This window comes from Balaenoptera musculus, chromosome 2, assembly GCF_009873245.2.
Source record: "Balaenoptera musculus isolate JJ_BM4_2016_0621 chromosome 2, mBalMus1.pri.v3, whole genome shotgun sequence".
Classification (NCBI taxonomy): domain Eukaryota; kingdom Metazoa; phylum Chordata; class Mammalia; order Artiodactyla; family Balaenopteridae; genus Balaenoptera; species Balaenoptera musculus.
In genome coordinates, this window is record NC_045786.1 from 14,659,212 (window position 1) to 14,678,750 (window position 19,539).

Sequence of the window (19,539 nt, forward strand, 5' to 3'; positions counted from 1 at the left end):
CCTCAAAGAGAATTCTTTTGGTTCGAGCATCTGGATGATGGGACTGTATCCAGGCGATTATGATTTGTGACTCTAATCTCAAGCAAAGCCTTGCTCTGGGATTATTCATTCTTGTTTCAGCAATTCACTTACATAGTTGAATTTCTACATGAAATAATAGCTGAATAGGAGAGAATAAAACCCATTTCAATTTTGCAGAGAAGAGTTATTCCATTTAGAAAGAAGTCACAGATCTTCCCAAAAAGATGTAGCAATTTTTATGTCTAAAACTTAAATTATGCCTGTCTACAATTTGGAGCCATGTAATGGTTTGGGTTGCTTCGAGTGACCTCATGTTTTGTTCTGGTCACCAAAGCTCAATCTATTGAATGGAATTTAGTTTTGTTACTTATTAACATTAAAAACGAATGGGTTGGAATATATTTCCATTTGTTACTTTATCCAGCACAAGGTTTAGAGTCTCTGGATAATTCATTCACTCATTCACTCAGTAAATATTTGTTGAGTGCCTACCATGTCTCAGGACTGTTCTACGCACCAGAGATGGAGCAGTGGGTAGAACGAAGTCCCTGGTTTTATGGGGATTGTATTTTGGAGGAAGAAGTCAATAAATAAATGTATACTATATATATAAATTATGATGTTACCAGATATAATGCACATTACGAAGGAAAATAAAGAAGGTAGAAGGGAAATATTGAAAGTAGGTGAAGGGACTCTTTTATGTAGGGTGGTCAGGGCAGACTCTGAGGCTCTAACATTTTTTTTATTGAAGTATAGTTGATTTACAGTGTTGTGCTAATCTCTGCTGTACAGCAAAGTGACTCAGTTATACACATACATATATTATTTTTTAATATTCTTTTCCATTATGGTTTATCACAGATATTGAATATAGTTCTCTGTGCTATACATTGGGACCTTGTTTATCCATTATAAATGTAATAGTTTGCATCTACCAATCCCAAACTCCCAGTCCATCCCTCTCCCTCCCTCCTCCCCCTTGGCAACCACAAGTCTGTTCTCTATGTCCCTGAATCTGTTTCTGTTTTGTAGATAGGTTCATTTGTGCCATATTTTAGATTCCACATATAAGTGATATCATATGGTATTTGTCTTTCTCCTTCTGACTTACTTCACTTAGTATGATAATCTCTAGTTGCATCCATGTTGCTGCAAATGGCATTATTTCGTTCTTTTTGATAGCTGAGTAGTATTCCATTGTATATCCATACCACATCTTCTTTATCCATTCATCTGTCGATGGACATTTAGGTTGTTTCCATGTTTTGGCTATTGTGAACAGTGCTGCTATGAATGTAGGGGTGCATGTATCTTTTTGAATTATAGTTTTGTTTGAATATATGCCAAGGAGTGGGATTGCTGGATCATATGGTAATTCTATTTTTAGTTTTCTGAGGAAACTCCATACTGTTTTTCACAGTGGCTGCACCAACTTACATTCCCACCAACGGTGTAGGAGGGTTCCCTTTTCTCCACACCCTCTCCAGCATTTGTTATTTGTAGACTTTTTAATGATGGCCATTCTGTGAGGTGTGAGGTGGTACCTCACTGTAGTTTTGATTTGCACTTCTCTAATAATTAGTGATGTTGAGCATCTTTTCACGTGCCTACTGGCCATCTGTATGTCCTCTTTGGATGAGGCTCTAACATTTAAGGGGAGACTTCAGTGGAAGGAGGGAGTGAAACACGAGAAATCTGGAATCTGGAAGAAGAGTCAGAAGGAAGGACAAGTACAAAGGCTCTAAGGCAGGACTAAATTTGCCATATTTGAGGATCCTCTAGAAAGTCAGTGTTGCCGGAGTGGAGTGAGGATGTGGAGAGAGGAAAGAAAGAAATTTAGAACATAGACAGGGTCCAAATCAAGAGGAGCCTCGTAAAGTCAGGTTAGGATTTGGGTTCTAAGTGTGCTGGGAATCACCCAAAGATTTTGAGACAAGTGATGTCAGATGATGAAGGTTTTTACCGGTCTCTCTGGCTGTGATGTGGAAGATGGACTGTAATGGGGAACAAGGACGGAAATGAGGGAGCCAAATGGAAGGTCACTGAGTCAGTACAGACCACAGGCGATGGTGGCTGTTATCACAGCAATGGCGGGAAAGTTGAGAAGTGGTTTAATCCTAGATATATGTCAATGCCACGAATGAGAAGCTTTTTCTGATGGATTGGATAGGTGTTAGGGAAAGTGAAGAATTGAGGATGATTCCAAAGTACTTGGTCTGAGCCACTGGGAAGTGGTTGAGCCCATTATTCATTTTTTTTTCAAGTATTAATTAAATGCAGACTTGTTTCAAGCACTGTCTTAGGTGCTGAGGTACACCACTGAGCAAAACAGACAGAGTTTCCTTGGAAGAAAAGGAAAGTAAAAATGAACATAAATAAATACATTTTAAAGTATGTTAGAAGATGAGAAATGTGGAAAAAAGAAAACCACAGGGAAAGTTAAGGGGTGGTGGCAGAAAAGTTTCCTTTATTAAATGAGGTATTAGCATCGGTCTCATTGACGGTGAAAACAGATCAAGGGCAAGGAAGCCATGAGGCTGCAGCCCAATGAGGTGGAGAGAGAATGGTGGGTGATGAAACGAGACAGGTAACCAGGAGGCCTGATTGCGTTGGGCCTTGAAGACCTTGTGGAGGGCTGTTATTCTGCATGAAATGTGGAGTCATTTCAGCTTCACTTGGGCAGAGAAGTGACATGATCTGACTCATGTTTAAAAGTCTGACTGACTGCTCCTCCGAGAATATATTACAGGGCAGCAAAGGTAAAGCAGGGAGGCTTGTTTTGGGGTTATTGCAATAATCTGGATGAGAGCCGATGGTGGCTTGGTTGAGAGAGATAGCAGTGAAAGTGGAAATGAGTGCCCAGATTCTGGATTCATTTAAAAGTACAGTCCTCTTGATTCCCCAGTAGATTAGGGAACAGTGGTTTTCGACCTGAAAAGCTAGAAAGATGGAGTTACATCGACTGAGATGATGAGGCCCTGATTTGAGTGTGAGATGGGGAAGACCAGGAGTTCAGTTTCAAAGTGAGGGAATCACTTTGAATATTCAAGTTGACAGTTGGATATTCAAGTCTAGAGCTCCAGAAAAAATTTTGAGCTGGAGATACACATTCTTAGAAAGAGGTATAAACACGGTGTTTAGAACCACGGGCACTGGATGAGGTCATGTAGAGACTGAATGGAAATAGGAAGGAGGTCAACAGCTGAGCCAATCCAACATTCAGAAGTAGGGAAAAGAGGAAGAACTAGCAAAGGAACCAGTGAAGTAGGGGATGAACCAAGTGGAGGTGTTGTCAATTGAAGGGAGTATACTAAAGAGGAGGAAGTGGTCCACTGTGATAAAGGCTTCTGGGAGGTCAAGTGTGATGACTGAGAATTGATCACTGGATGCAGCCACAGGGAGGTCTTCGTTTTGAGAGAAGCTTTGGAGGAGGAGTGGGGAGAAAGTGTGGAAGAGAATGAGGGTGTTGTAAGGAGGAAAGGCTGTTCACTAAGGTGAGGCATCCTGGGGGCGAAGCAGATGGGGGCTGAGGGTGAAGGGATCAACCCAAATGCTTGGCTCTGTTGAGACTGATTTTCCTTGCTGGACACAGGCAGCCAAGTGCTTAGGCAAATCTGCAGGAGTGCCACATCATCGATTTCCTCAGTGATTAGCACTTAATCACTTCACTAAAATATTTGTTGTTTTTAATCAAAATCAATTTCGTACTTCCCTGTTAAACCTTCTGAAAATTCATCTTGCCAAAAGAAATATGAATCCTTTGTAGGGTTTTTATGACTCAGAGACAAAGGATTTCTTTCTTTTTATTGAATTATGTGTGTTACCGAGTCTGGTTGTATTCTGAATCTCATATCTTAATAAGTTAATATTTGTTGTAGTGCAAGCACAATAATGCAAAGCATGGCATTGAGTTAACTATAAAAAGAATTGGATTTTATGTCTACCTTCCCAAAAGAAAGGCAAAGATTACGATTATGCAAACACTTTGTAAATGGCCATACATTGCTTTGTGACATCTCTTGAACTGTTGTTTTATATTTAACTCTTGTAGCCTTGATTTTTTTTTTTTTAATTTTTAGATTATAAATTTTTGGAAGGCAGAGACTATAAGCCAGGGATAGTCCTCACAGGAAAGAGACAGACCTTCTGTCTTTTCTGTTGAATGCTTGAATTAATGCTCTCTTGCTTAAAAGCTGGACAGGATACCTGCCTTTCTGGCAGGACACAACTAGAATGTCTTCCAATTTGTGGCTTAGTCTTCCATGGTGCTAGTCCTTTCTGAAACTAGGTCAATATTTTTAGGGGCTCTTTCATCCTGCTTGCACTTTCTACCCTGCATGAAGCATTTTGATCCCAGCAAAGTGACCCTTCAGGAAATGGTACATTGTGTATCTCTTTTATCCTAATTAGAATCTATAGTTTAGTGCAAATGGTTTTATTTAATCATTTCTTTTATAAATAAAGACATTTAATGGCCCTCATGAGTCTCCAATTGATAACTGGCATGTATTTTGATTCCCACTTTACTGATTTCATTGCAAATTTCTTTGAAATAATTTTTCAATAGATTTTGATCTTTCCAAAATCTCTATTGATGAACTTCTCCAAATATATGCCATCATATTAGGTGATCTTGTTATTTCCTATAGGCCTTATAATATGAAAATTGGCCATTTGCTGTTTTAAAATCTAACTTATTTTCATTTAAAAAATGTACAGACTCTGATCATCTTTCTATTCAATGGGATAATACTTCCCACAAAAACAAATAGAGGAGATTGAGTAAATATTATGATCTACAGGGAATTTGGCAGCTTAGTTACCAGACTAAGTAGGTGTTTCTTGAAAGAAACCTCCGAATGCATACGTTCTATTTAGTGCTTCAGATGAAGAACATCACAGAACATTCCTTCCAGAAAATCTCCTTGGCTCCGCCAGTTTGCTTTCTCTTCCAGCTTAGAAGCTGCCCCATATTTCTTAAATCCTTGCTAAGCAGCTAAAAATCTCCTTGGTTTTTAAGGATCTGGTGAAGATTTGAGACACAAATCTGTACAAGCAAGAACTTAATTTTTGAAAATTTTGGTGGTAACTTGAGGCTGTAAATTCCTACCACAAAGGTAAACTAATAAAGGGCTCTCTGGGCCTAATATTTTAGGGCCTGTCATTTACACAGCACACTTTCTTAAGCCCGGCCACATGACTTTAGATTTCATACTCTTGCCTCCTTCATCTTATGAGATAGCATTTTTCACAATAGCCAAGATATTAAAGCAAACTAATGTTTAATAATAAAGAATGATAAAGAAAATGTGGTGCATATGTACAATGGAATATTATTCAACCATAAAATTAAGGGAATCCTGCCATTTGTGGCAACATGAATGAATCTGGAGGACAATATGCTAAGTGAAATAAGCCAGAGAAAGACAAATACTGTATGATTTAATTTATGTGTGGAATCTAAAAGCATCGAATTCACAGAAGCAGAGAGCAGAATGTGTTTGCTAGGGGCTTTGGTGCAGGGGGAAATGGGTATATGTTGGTCAAAATGTACAATTTTCAGTTATAAGAGGAATAAGTTCTCAGGATGTAATGTAAAGCATAGTGATTATAGTTAATAGTACTGTATTGTATACTTGAAATTCTCACTACATACAAAAAACTATAACTATGTGAGGCAATGGAGGCATTAATTAACTTGATTGTGGTAATCATTTCACAGTGTCTACATATATCAAAACGTTAGATCATATACTTTAAATATATACAATCTTTATTTACCAATTGTACCTCAATAAAGCTGAAAAAATATGACCCAAAATACGAGGATTGGTGGGAAGTCAGTTTAAGAAGCAGTTAGACCCTCAGAATTTCTCCCCTCCTCCATGAGCTTGAGGGCTGGTATTCCTCACCCCAGCAAGATATTGAGGTTCTTCTCTAGAGATGTGCTGGATATCTCTCATGTGCCCCTCTGGATGCACTCTCCACCCTTTCCACCCTTCTTCTGCTCTAGGAGTCTGACCCATATGGGTTAAATAATGGACGTCCTTGTCCTTTGGCTTCCCATTGGGTTTGGTCAATGGGGAACCCTGACAGGAAATCAGAGGTTGTCAGCAAGTAACAGCATTTATCCACCAACTTCTCTCCCTGTGAGGTCACCTTTGGATGACTTCCTCTCTCCACTGAAGGTCACGTTCCTCAGAAGTTGGTTTCTTTACAGGACTTTCTCCTTCTGGGTTCTAGAAACTTCCCCTTCCCTCATCCCTTGGGTAAGGGGGTAACATGTGGTTACAAGAGGTTCAGCACTCTCCAGGCAGTTTCTTTACAACTTCCACACTGCCCATACCTTTGTAAAGGGTCCCTCTATTAAACCGTTTTAAAGTTATCCTAATTTGAATTACCACCAGTTTTATGCTAGGACCCTGGATGAAACAGATGGTTTGGGGCTGGAAGCCTTTAAGAAGAACTGAGGATGGAGATACCATTCTATAAACAAAAGGATTAAGTGAAAGTTTACATACTGAGTTTTGAGACACCTTGGTTCCCCCAAACAGAGGGTCAAGCTTTTAGCCTCAAGGCAGGATATTGGAAGGGTCTCCTCTTGGCTGACTAGACCAATGAAAAAAAAAAAGTACTGTTATCAGGGTTTCCAAACAAAAAAGTCCAGCAGAACCCCAAGCAATGAAGGTCACAGTTCACAGTTGATAAACCTCATCAGCAGTGCATGGATTTTCCAATCAGTTTTTGTTTTTTAAATGTAAACTCTTCCAGATCACTAGTCATCTGAGAAAAGCTTCTAATAAGAAAGAAAAGGAACAAAACAAACACACAGAGAAAAGCAATTTGAGAGAAACCAAGATTTTACAGGGAGAAAATAAAACACAACTGAAAGATAAGAGCAGATATCATGCAATAAAAACAGATTCTGTATAAACAGAGCCATCAGCCAACAACAACAAAAGAGAAAGCTCCAGGAAATAAGACTATGATAGGAATGAAATATTCAACAGGAGATACAGGAGAAAAAGAGAGAAAGAGAAAACACACTTAGTCTATAAATTCTAACATCCAAATAATGGAGAGAAAAAAGAAAGGGGAGAAGAAATTACCAAAGCAAGAATTTCAAGAAATTACCCAGGATTGTGGAATACGAGTTTGCAGATGAAAAGGGCCCATTGAGAGTACAACATAATCTATGAAAATAGAAATACACCAAAAACTTAACTGTGAATTTCAGATCCTGGGGCAAAGAGAAGTACCTAAAATCTTCCAGATGGGGTTTCATACAAAGGATCAGGAATCAGAATGGCTTTAGACGTCTCAAAAACAATATTGGAAGCAAGGAGTCAGTGGTAATACCTTAAATACCCTAAGGGAAAATAATTTCAGACTAGAATAAAGATATTTTCAGATGAAGGCTTTGTAAAATTTGCTTCCCACGCACATGATTTTATAAGATGCTATTGAGAATATGCTCCATCAAAAAATGAACAAAACTAACAATGAGGGTGACACAGGATCCAGGCACAGGATTCCAACCTTATGTTAGTGGTTAAGAAAGAGCCAACTGGGGAGATGGCCGTGTCCAGACCAGAAGAGGTCAGAAGATGTCTTCCAGGGGATGAACTTGATAAAAGTACCTCAGGTGCTTGAAATTTCTGAGAGGAGGGCTTCCCTGGTGGCGCAGTGTTTAAGAATCCACCTGCCAATGCAGGGGACGTGGGTTCGAGCCCTGGTCTGGGAAGATCCCACATGCCGCAGAGCAACTAAGTCTGTGAGCCACAACTACTGAGCCTGCACTCTAGAGCCTGCGAGCGACAACTATTGAACCCGTGTGCCACAACTACTGAAGCCCGCACGCCTAGAGGCTGTGCTCCGCAACAAGAGAAGCCACCACAATGAGAAACCCGCACACCGCAATGAAGAGTAGCCCCTGCTGCAACTAGAGAAAGCCCTCGTGCAGCAATGAAGACCCAACACAGCCAAAAATAAATAAATAAAATAAATAAATTTATTTTTTAAAAAAAGAGATTTCTGAGAGGAGGTTTAGACACTGGAGTTAAAATTTGCAGATAAATTAGCCAAAGTATGTACAAAACTAAGCAAACAAAGATATGGCAATTAATAACTCCAAGCAAAGCAAAAATATCATGCAACAGGTAAGGAAAATTTCTTAATGTATGGCCCAGCATTCACATAAATATAATAGGTAAGTATTGGATAGTAATCTAACCAAACTTAGTATGAGATGATTCTGGAGGTCACTTGGGTTGAGGGAAAGTGAAAGAGATCTGAATCTTCATCTTCCATGGAGGGAAACCTATAAATTATTTTAAAAACAGAAATGCCAAAAAGGAGCAATATACGCTATTTAGAGTGATGGAGGTAACTATAAACAGCAATAATACAAAAGCTATAAATTGAAAATGGTTGCCATTAAGGAGTGGGAAGCACACTTCCGTGTGGGACAATGGTTTCAGGACTCTGTCGTTCTTCCTAACATGTTTAAAAGAACTATTTGACTCTTTCAAATAGGTGCATTTATAACTTTGATGAAAACAAAAACCAGACTGAAAGAAAAAAAAGACAAAATAAAAGAACCAAAAAAAAAAAAAAAAAAGCACATGCTGTTCATTCAGAATTTTGCCCAAGTCATTTTCTTAAGAAGTCTGACATTAATCTTTTAGCTAATCTGCCAAGATTGTGGATTTATTTTTAATGGATTTCAGTGGAAAGGAAGAACATTAAAGTGAACATGCTACCTAGAATTCAAGTGAATAAATTGTCTTGCAACAAAAAAGATTTATAATGAAAGAATGATTTGCTGCTCTGCTATGTGAAAATCGTAACGGTTATCTTGAAAATTGAGTCTTTGGAAAGGCTTGTGATCCCAGAGCATCTCCAAATGTGAATCCTTCCATGAAGCTGAATGTTCAGTTCCGCGTCTACATCTGGTACTTGGTGCTCTGGAACACTGACACCTGCATACTTATCAAGGGAAATGACTTTCTGTTTCTAAATATAAATTCATTATCTGAAGATTTACACGTAGAAATGTGCTCAGTTAATAGCAACAAAGATAGGAAAAAAAACCCAAAAAACCTTAAATGTCATAACACTCAGATGTAACTTTATATGTGGGTTGTTTATACAGCTAAGAAAAAACCCTAAATACATTTATTAGCATATTTGTATATATCATGCTTAAGTTTGTCAAGACACCTGGAGGGAAGTTACTGATAAAAATCTGTCCTGTCTTTGCAAATATTTGAAGAAATGCTTTTGCAAGCCACACTGGAACTCTCCCTTAACCAATTCTGATTTGGGATATTACTAAATTTTAGATCTTGTTAGAGACTATCAAACGCACTAACTCTTGTCTTTGGAATTATGAAGTAAATTTTCTCATATAATTTGAAGTCAGTCCTGAGCTAGGTGGAGCAAGATAAAAGAGAGGGTGGGTTGGAGGAGGGTGAGGCAGGGGTTGGCATCAGGTGCTGGGGGAGCTTTTAGGCGGTGAACTAGAGAACGGAGGAAAAACGGTGGAGGGGGGAGAAATCATGCTACCTGGTGGGTTGGATTCCTTGAGAGTTCCTGCTTAGTTGCCTGTAAATCAGTGGTTAGTTTGTGGATTAGCAGTATCACCTCTACTCCATATCTCATCACGGCAGTATGTGAGGACGTGGGTTCAGAGAATCAAAGATTAGGCTTGAGTAGGATGTGGTTCAAAACTGATCAGGAAGGGGCTTGGGCAAGTCTGTTTCTTCCTCTGTAAAATGATGTTAGTAATAATGCACTGTTGTGGAGATCAAACATGATAATGCAGGAAAAGTGCTTAGCACATTGACCGGCATGTAGTAAACATTCAACAAATACTAGAAAAAAGATGGGGATGGGAAGAGAAAAAATGCTTAATGGGATGAAGAGGAGGAAAACCAGGTAAATCAGGAGAAAATTGGTGTTGAGAATTCAAGTTCATTTCCTTTCTGGCTTGTCTTCTAAATTGTTTTCTCACACCTGACTGCAATAACAAATATATTTGAACGAAGTTGTACGCTTTGGCAATTAGCTTATAGATCTCTCTACATGTAACTCGGCATATTTTCAGCCCTGGTAAAAGCAGAGTGGATTATGTGGAGAGAAATGGATTGCTGTTAGTGAAATCCAACAATCACGCAGCTGAGAGCTTTGTGTGGGTTGGTCACACCTCTGGGAGGAAGATGGGTGAGGCACCTACTCTGTCCTTAAGGCATAAAGTGTACTGGAAATCACAGCATCTCATTTCAGGTCAGGTCAGTTCAGTTCCATTCAATTCCGTTTATTTTCGTTCATTTCATGTTTTAGTCAGTTGTAGAATGAAACTGAATCCTAAAACAGCAGCACAAATTATCAGAGGGTTCTGATCTTAGGTAATTGTGGTTTGAGAGGAAAAAAAATCTCTTAATCAGCCCAAGTCTTCTCTGTTTGATTATAAAAAAAAATCTTGTCTGATTATAAAAAAAGGAAGTTACCAGTTATCTAGAGAATAGAGAGGCCAAGATGTACCACTCACTCAATTGATCATATAAGGGCAATGAAATTGTTTTTATGGAGGTGATCAAGAATTCTCAGAAGAAGATACAGTATCCAAAAAATTTTTTCCAAGAGGGATTCACACACCCACTACATGAATTCTTTATTTCTTCTTTCTATTTATAGCCCTTCTGACATATACATATACTCTCCTTTCTAACTCATTTGTGATTATTGAGCGTTCACTGTAAAAAATCATAATAGTAAATATATCCAATATATTAAAAGTTAATAAAAACAATTGAATATTTAAAATTAAAGTAGAAAGTTAAATATCTAAATCTGTGATTGAAAAATATGCCTTAATCTCAAAAAGAATTTGTCCTTGAATTGAAGAAACAATTCTATCATTTATGTATGTGTATATGTATCCATCTATCTATCTATCTCTTTTCCTAGACCACCAGGAACAAACTTGTAGTCTGATAAAGTCAGATTCGTAACCCCCAAATCTTGGTAGATAAACAATAAGCCTGACATGAAAAAGCCAAAGGTCATCAGACCCCTGTTTCAATGCCAAAGCTCATACAGCTGGGGACAGAGAAGCCTGGAGTAAATGAGATTCAAGGCATCTTGAACATGCACATTATTATGGAGTTAGGATCTTGGTCTATGGCATTGAGAGACTCAGCCAATTCTCAGTAAAACCTCCCACTTGCAGTAGTCTGATGAGTTACGAGTCTCTAGGGACAAACCGGTAGACTGACAAAATCAGATTTATTGACTTGCAGCAAGGGAGGGCCCTTCAGAAGAGCCAGGCATGCTGCTTGACAAGAGGACAAGTCTTTTACAAAGTTTGGGTTCTCACTGAAGGGTTCTGAGAAGGGTCCAGTGGAATCCAGTGGGGATCAGTTCTGGATTTTGTGGTTAAATGAAGGTGAACTAGGGATTATGACATGTTGTCATGAGGTAAGAGAGGCTTAGCGATTGGGTATCCCCTGTAGTAGGTGAGTTACAGCAAAGGGGGACTGAGAGCGTCACTGGGGACAAAGCAGTAATAACTCAAGAAGAGGGCTGTTATGGCATTTTGCAGCTGCTGCATGACCTTGGGAAAAATGTTTCCTGTTGATTACACAGCTGCCTTTACGTGTCTTTCCTCCCTGCCTGATTAACAGCAAGGTCCCTTGTTTCTTTTCCATTCTGAATTGATTTTTACTCTTTCAGCTCTGGGCAGGGTTTATCTCTTGTATACATATGTATAATATGTATGTATATACATACTCTATGTATCTATATATACACATATGTATACATATGTGTGTGTATGTGTGTATATATATATATATATATATATATATATATATAATAAATATGTAAAATTTGGGAACAGGCTGCCAATTCATGTATTCAAATATTCAAATTCAATGCTAATAGATGCCTACAGGTTTCAGGTTAGAGAAAATTCTGTTTTTAAGTTGAAGGGACCCAGTGAGTTGGAAGTGAATCTGGAGCTTCCAATTCATTGTTATTTTAAAATAGCATATTTTTTTGGATGTGTTAGTGGAGAAGGGGCTGTGATAGACTGTAGGAAGGTCCAAGATTAAACATTCTGTCTCTTCCAGGAAAGCCTCTCTGCTGTCTTTTTTGAAGCCATAGAATAAGTACAGACAAACATCCCATGCTTATTCATGAGAGAATTTAGATGCCATTAGTGAAAAAAAAATCTACCCACCCCACAGGTGTTGTCCACACACCAAGAGCTGCCTCTCCTCATTGTTTCACTTCCTAACACATCAAAAGACTGCATGACATGGTAGAGGTATGGTAATTACTTCCCTGTCATTAGATGGGAATCTTGGTGATGGATGGAAAACCTCTATTGGCAATTTATAAGTTGTCCGACCAATATGTTTCTCTGGTAATAGATAAATGTCTTGTTTTGTCAAAATCCTATTATTCTGATTTATTTGGTTGACTTTTACATTGTCAGAAAAGTTCTATGATAGATTGGGATGAATTCCATTTTATTTATTATTTATTTATATTCATGTTCAAGAATTAATGTGTTGCCTAAAAGCCACCTGGAGTGAATACATTAGTATCTCTTCCTGTTGTCTGTACTTTTACAATGATTTCGGGCCTTTCTGAAAAGTGGCTGCAGTTTCTATGAGCTAATTATATATTGTCTCAGCAAAACTGTGTTTTAAACTTGAGGGATGGATTCTCTTGAGCCTTTTCTGAAAAGCATCATCAGAGTTCTCATCATCGTCACGTCTTTATAATTGCAATCAAGTGACATTATTTCAGGTACTACAGATTCAAACTAAACAGATGTAACTCCTGGCCTCCAGGGATCTGAAATGTAAAATGAAGAGCACCATCTAGGACAGATACTCTAAAACTGTAATAAAATAAATGCATAAAAAGAGTAAATTTACATTCATTTAGTGTCAAACTCTTGCAAAATTAAACAAGAAAGGAAAAATTGAGGATCATAAATGTTGGTTTCTAAAAATTTGTTTCAGTTTTCAGTATTTAAACTAGACTTTGCGTAATCCCTCCCCAGCCGCCTCTTACTGAGTTTGGATTGTTTACATCTCAGTGCATAGATTTGATTTCCCCTGAGAATAAGCAGGTACAGAAATTATTCTCAGTCTCTCAGAATAAAGGTAAAATTAGAGATAATGCATGTTGAGGTTAATCTCTGCTTCAGTTAACAACCATGTAATAATATTTATACTTGCATATGAATATATCACATTGACACCTGCTACATATTATATTTTATGAATTAATGTAAAATACGCATTATGGGGGATTGTTATCTGCACATTCATTCCCTGGTTTCTGAGAGTCCTGAAGAGCAGGATTCACACCTGGGTTCATTCAAACCAGGTGTCTAATCTGTATATCCCGAGTATGAAAATCATTTGGTCCAAGTTCTCATATTTCTGTTACTTATTAGTAATAGAGAATAATGAGAGAAATAATGAGAGAAATATGAGAATAAAACTATTGTTTTTGATTAAACAATTTTTGATTAAGAAAAACAAGAATACCATTTAAAAATCATAAATAATTGATTAGCTGTACCTGTGGGCAGAACTCTGGTGATGCCTTAATTTGCAGATAGTATTTGTCTCTGTACAGAAAAATGTTTGATTTGGGGTTGTGAGGTAATAGGAAATACATATATTCGTCTCTGCTCCCGGTTCCTGCACAGAGCTCCTGAAGCCCTTGTAAACTCCTGAGTGATGAGAACACCTGTCATTCTAGTATTTGGTCTTTGACTCAGGTTCCTGACACAGGGTGCCTAAATCCCTTGGAACTTCCTGGGTGATAGGAGTGTCCTTTGTTCTAATGAGGTGACCCTGGGTGGGCTCCTGGATGGGGGCTGGTCACTGGAAAGACCAAGCCATGATTCGAAGCTTGGAATTTTCCCCCTCACTCTCCATTCCCCAGAGAGGGGAGAGAAGCTGGGAATGGAGTTAATAATCGATCATGATCATGCCTATGTGCTGAAGCTTCCATCAAAATCTCCATAGTAGAGGGTTCAGAGAGCTTTCAGGTTCTACTTACAGGGAGGATGGTGCACCCCAACTCCATGGGGACACCAGCTCGTGCTCAGGACCCTCTCAGACCTCACCCTGTGTATCTCTTCATCTGGCTGTTTATCCTTTATCGTCTCCTTTAATAAACTGGTAAACGTACGTTTTCTTATGTTTCTTCTCTGTGAGTTCTCTGAACTCTTGTAGCAAATAATCAAATCCAAAGTGGAGGAGGTCATAGGAACTTCTGACCTGTAGTCAAGTCAGACAGAAGTTGCGGTAACCTGGGGTCCTAGTACTTGTGACTGGCATCTGAAGTTGAGGGTGTCTCATGGGACTGAGCCCTTAACTGGTGGGATGTGACGTGCTCTCCAGGTAGGTAGCGTCAGAATTGAGTTAAATTGTCAGACGTGCTGCGAGTGTGGTAACAGGTGTGTGAATAAAGGAGAAAGGAGGACTAGGGTTTTCCTACACAGAGGGTCATACACAGCAAATCAACGGCAAACGGTACTGCGATAGCTAAATGAACACCAGAGAGTTTGAAATCATAATCGAAACGTGTTTTGATGGAAGTCACATAAATTGTTAAAAATGAATTTTACAGGTTTTGAGCTCAACGACTCATAATAAATATGTTCCTCTTAACTATCTTTGTTTTCTTGTTTTATGTGAAACATTCATTACTACTTGAGGAAAAAGTTTTGTCTTCTCTGAAGGTTCTCTTGGTTCTCCTAATCTTTTCCCAAACTTCATTGTAGAGGCGGGAAATTCAGGTTCAGCCACAATTCCCATGAGGACAAAGGGGCTAAAAAGCTAATAAAAAAAAGCTGGCTCCAAGAAGACCCTGTCCATTCTTATCTGTACCTTGGGGAGACTTCTTTGCCAGGTGGCCCATTTCTCTTCAGGGCTGCCTCAGTGTGAGGTTAAGCTCCTAGCCTGCTTTCCTAAAGAAAGTCAAGCTGGCTAAAATGGGAATTTGCTGCTTGCTTTTTCTCTAAAAGGATAATCATCTATTCTAAATCCTCCATCTTGTTGGCTAAGAAAAAGTTACTGTACTCATGCGATCCTCATTTGTTTTAAAGGCCATTCTTGAAGTTCAACAGATAATTTAAGTTTGTGATGTGAAACTCATTTCTGCTGATGGGAGACAAATTGTTATTTCTCTGCAGACTGTCTATACATAGTAATAGAATAATTCAATCAAATTAAAAATGTGAAGACATTTTTTATCAAGCCACAATGAACAATCAGCCAACACAAATCATAGTGTGCTATGAAACATATAATACCGTGATGAAGTTTTTTCAATAGAAAGAAAAGGACTTCAATTAAAAAGTATAAACTTACTTAATAGGTTACATGCCACAAAAAGAGAGAGTAGTTCAAATTTTTGTTCTAACCCACCAGGACTCTATAATGTCGATCTCACTTAATTACCAAAATAATTATTTTCTTCATTTTACAGATGAAATTTGGAGGTCCTAAGATTTAGTAAGCTAGGCAAGGTCACACAGCTACTAAGTAGCTGGGGTTGGATTTGAATGTAGCTCTGATTCTAAACGGCATCTTTTCCACGTCACTGCACTGTCTCTCCTCCGTGGTGATAATTTTGCATCGATCTGAAAAGTTTTATTGATCTTTCCCGACCCAAATGTTTCAACTCACTCTTTCTTCCTAAGTTTTCCTATAAGCATGATGCTCAAAATGCGAGACAGAGTACCCCAGGCTCAGATAATTTGGGAGAACTCTTCGTGCCCTTTGAACTACTGATCTATCCGCCTTTCTATTATATTTAGAGCCACACATCTTATAACTAGAAAACTCATGTCCTGAATACAATTGTAGCAAACGATTGGAACTTAAGCCTCCCTACAAAGAAAGGAAACGTGAACTTGCTTCAGGAAGAGACCCACTCTCCTTCTAGAGAACTTAGTAAAAAGGAATCAGAATTTGATTTGTAACGTAACCCTGCCTTAATGATGGCGTTGCCTCTTTTCTTGTCTTGTGTTCAGTGTTCCTGTGAATTTAGTGTGCTGGGAACTCTTCATGGGTATTGTACTTCATCATTCTTGCTCCTGTTTGAACTTAGGCATGAAGCCTGGATATATATATAGTCACCTTCTCATTTGCTAGCTGTAATTTTTGAAATTCTATCTCGGTAAGATTGAAGTGGAAACTGACAGTTTTACCATCCACATGCCAGTGTCTGATTACTGTGGACCAGCCAGACAGTTGGCTCACTATAAGGGATGTTAAAACACCTCCTGGGTGATGAAACATCACTGAAGATGTGATGAGATGAATGGCTTTTGTAAGGGATACTTGGATAAACTACTTCAAAAGGAACAGGAAGGGCCATTTTCTAGCATAGTTAAATCATCCTGTATGATACTGTAATGATGGATACATGACATTATACATTTGTGAAAACGCATTGAACTGTGCACCACAAAAAGTAAACTCTAATGTAACCTATGGACCTTAGTTAATAATCATGTATCAGTCAATATTGGTCCATCAGTCATAACAGATGTACCACATCAACGCAAGATGTTAATAATAGGAGGAACCGTGGGAGGAGGGAGACAGAGAGGGGATATATGGAAACTCTGTAACTTTGCTCAATTTTCTGGTAAACCTAAAATCTAAAAAATCTAAAATCTACTAACAACAACAACAAAAAAGGAAATGAGAGGGGCATGCTTTAGTTATGGAGGCATTCCTAAAGTACCTTCTCAAGGAGGGTGGAACCATAATTTCAGGGCTTCTATTTTGCAGGGTGAGGTGTTGTCTGTAGTCAGAGCTAATTGTTTAGGGTAGTGAAGAAGAGAGGATGTTCTGTATCTTGTCTGAAGGAAAGATGAATACATACTAAAGAGCATTGGTTCGAAGGGGCACCGAATGCTGTGATCAGGTGATTGGTCTCTGTGGCTCCCAAGCCCTGAGGCTGATGGGAAATGAGTTCTGGCCCATCATCCCTGCTCTTGGCTCGGCTTCCCGAAGGGTGCCTCTGGCTGGAGCCTGATGGGATCCCATCATTTCGGGCTCAGATGACAGCTGCTCCATGATAAGGAAGGACTCACAGAGCCGGGGGGCAGACTCCTTCTCAACCTCCTGGCTCGTTTGCAAGCGACGCATTGGGAACCCAACTTAGATTCCAGCCTGGATCTATACTTTGCATGGCTTTTAAGAATTTGAAGGTCCTACAAAGGGTTTCCATGGATTTTTTTCAGTGAAAGGGGGACATAAAAGCTAGCATCGTGGCATGTCTTAATCTGAGATTATCTCTGTTTAATACTTATTCCTCAGTCATAATAAGAAGTTTCATCACTCAATTTTGGAACAAATGAAAGAAATAGCTAGTTCTTTGTTTATTCATGTTTTAACAGATTTCCTGAAGAGCTCAAAGCACTTCATGAATATAAAATTATTCAGTAAATGACATTCAAGTCATCCTATAAAATAGGCATGCCTTTGATTTAAAAAATATTACCTGCCTCCATACCTGCAAAATAAAAAGTAAATCAATAAAGATAACAATGTTAAATAATGTTGAATGCAAAGAGGGCTATTTATTTTCACAACATTATAGAAAATAGCCTAAATAGAAATTCCGTGATTGTTTCCATTTCAAAAGTTAAAAATTTTCCATTTTGCATGTGTCTTTTTGGTTCATAATATTAGCTCATGTTTCCTGATAGACTTACTAATACTGCTGATAGTTTTCTTCTTCTACTTGGCTACTGAAAAAGAGACACCAAAAAGAGAGAAAGAAGGAGGGACGGAAAGAGAGAGAGAGAGTGCGCAAGAGAATGAAACAGGAAAATTTAAATATAAGATAAAGTCAAATTTGGAAAAGCATATTTAAGCTGAGGGATTATAGAGTAGAAAAATGTTCTAATTGAAGGCAAGTATCATACAGTTTAGCATTTTAATTTTAAATATTTTGCCCAAATGACAAAGTTAAAGGCAGTGCAAGATTGAGACTCTCCATTCTGTTATCACCTGGTTTCCAGGAAACCAGGAAAGGGCTCTCTTCCCCCTTCCAGTCTCTCTTGAAGGCACTCCCTTCATGCTTTTGTCCCCATGCTCTGAAGGAACTCTTGTCTGTGTCCCCAGGGATTCCCCTGCTGCCAGAGCCTATCATCATTTTGTGGTCATCTTGCCTGCCTATTATCAGAGCTTGGCATAGATAATCACTTTCTCCTTTTTTATTTTATTTTTTTAATTTTAAAGATTTTTTTTTTTTGGATGTGGACAATTTTTTTCAAGTCTTTATTGAATTTGTTTACAATATTGCTTCTGTTTTATGTTTTGCTTTTTGGCTGCGAGGCATGTGGGATCTTAGCTCCCTGACCAGGGATTGAACCCACACCTCCTGCATTGGAAGGTGAAGTCTTAGCCACTGGACCGCCAGGGAAGTCCCAATTAATCACTGTCTCCTTTTTACACTCAATTCACTTGGCTTTTATCTTGCCCCTGCCTACTGATGACCTCTTCTCCTTAGCCGGTCCATCCCTGTTAGCTCTCTCCGGGCTGGCGCTCGCTCCTTAAGGCTCAGTCCCTTTACCTCTTCCCAACTTGTCTCTCTCCTCTTCTGACCATCTACCCACTGCAGTACTCCTTGTGGAGGAAACCCGTATTAATGTGTTTTGAACTCAACATGTCAGAAACTGAACTTTTAATTCCCTCTATTCCTTAAACTTCCTCTCTCTTCAGTAAATGGCAACTCTCTTTTTCTAGTTACTTGAACCAAAATCTTGGTCCTCTATACTGAATTTAAAAACCCAGCGTGCTTGTAGAAAGCCAGACCATTTTGTTGCATAATGCTTTGCTTACTACTAATTCTCCAGCTTTGTCACGAAGATTTCAGCTCTCTTTCTTGTCTATTCCTGGATTGAATGGTTCTTTCCTGTAGAACCAGAGCACAGGCCAGGGATGTGGATGGAATTTGGATGGTTGCTAGGTTACTTGGTACATTCTACCCCTGTTTACTGTTTACAGGGAAGACTCACAGAAGTGGGAGATTTTCAATAGGAAAATAAACCCTTTTGAGGCTTACTTATGAAAATCAAATAGTAAGTGAAAAGCACAAATAAAAAAATCTTTGACATTCTTCCTCTTTCCTTCTAGAAAATATTTCTAAGAGTACAAAATAGAATTGAAATTGAAAAAAAAAAAAATGCTTTCAGAATCTTACTCTTGAAGCACAGAGTGTTAGCTATAGCCCGAGCCCGAATGAAAATATCACACTGAACACAGGCCCTGAGGTATGGCAGATTTCATTCAGATAGAAATGCACATAAAAGGAAGGGGCTGCTATTTTAATCTTATGATTTTTAGGTACTGTCATTTACCACTCAAATAAATGAAAGAGAAGAATTATATTCCATTCGGAGTATTTAGAAAAGTGTTTTTTACTTCATAAAATAATGAAAGCAGTGTGCTTGGATAC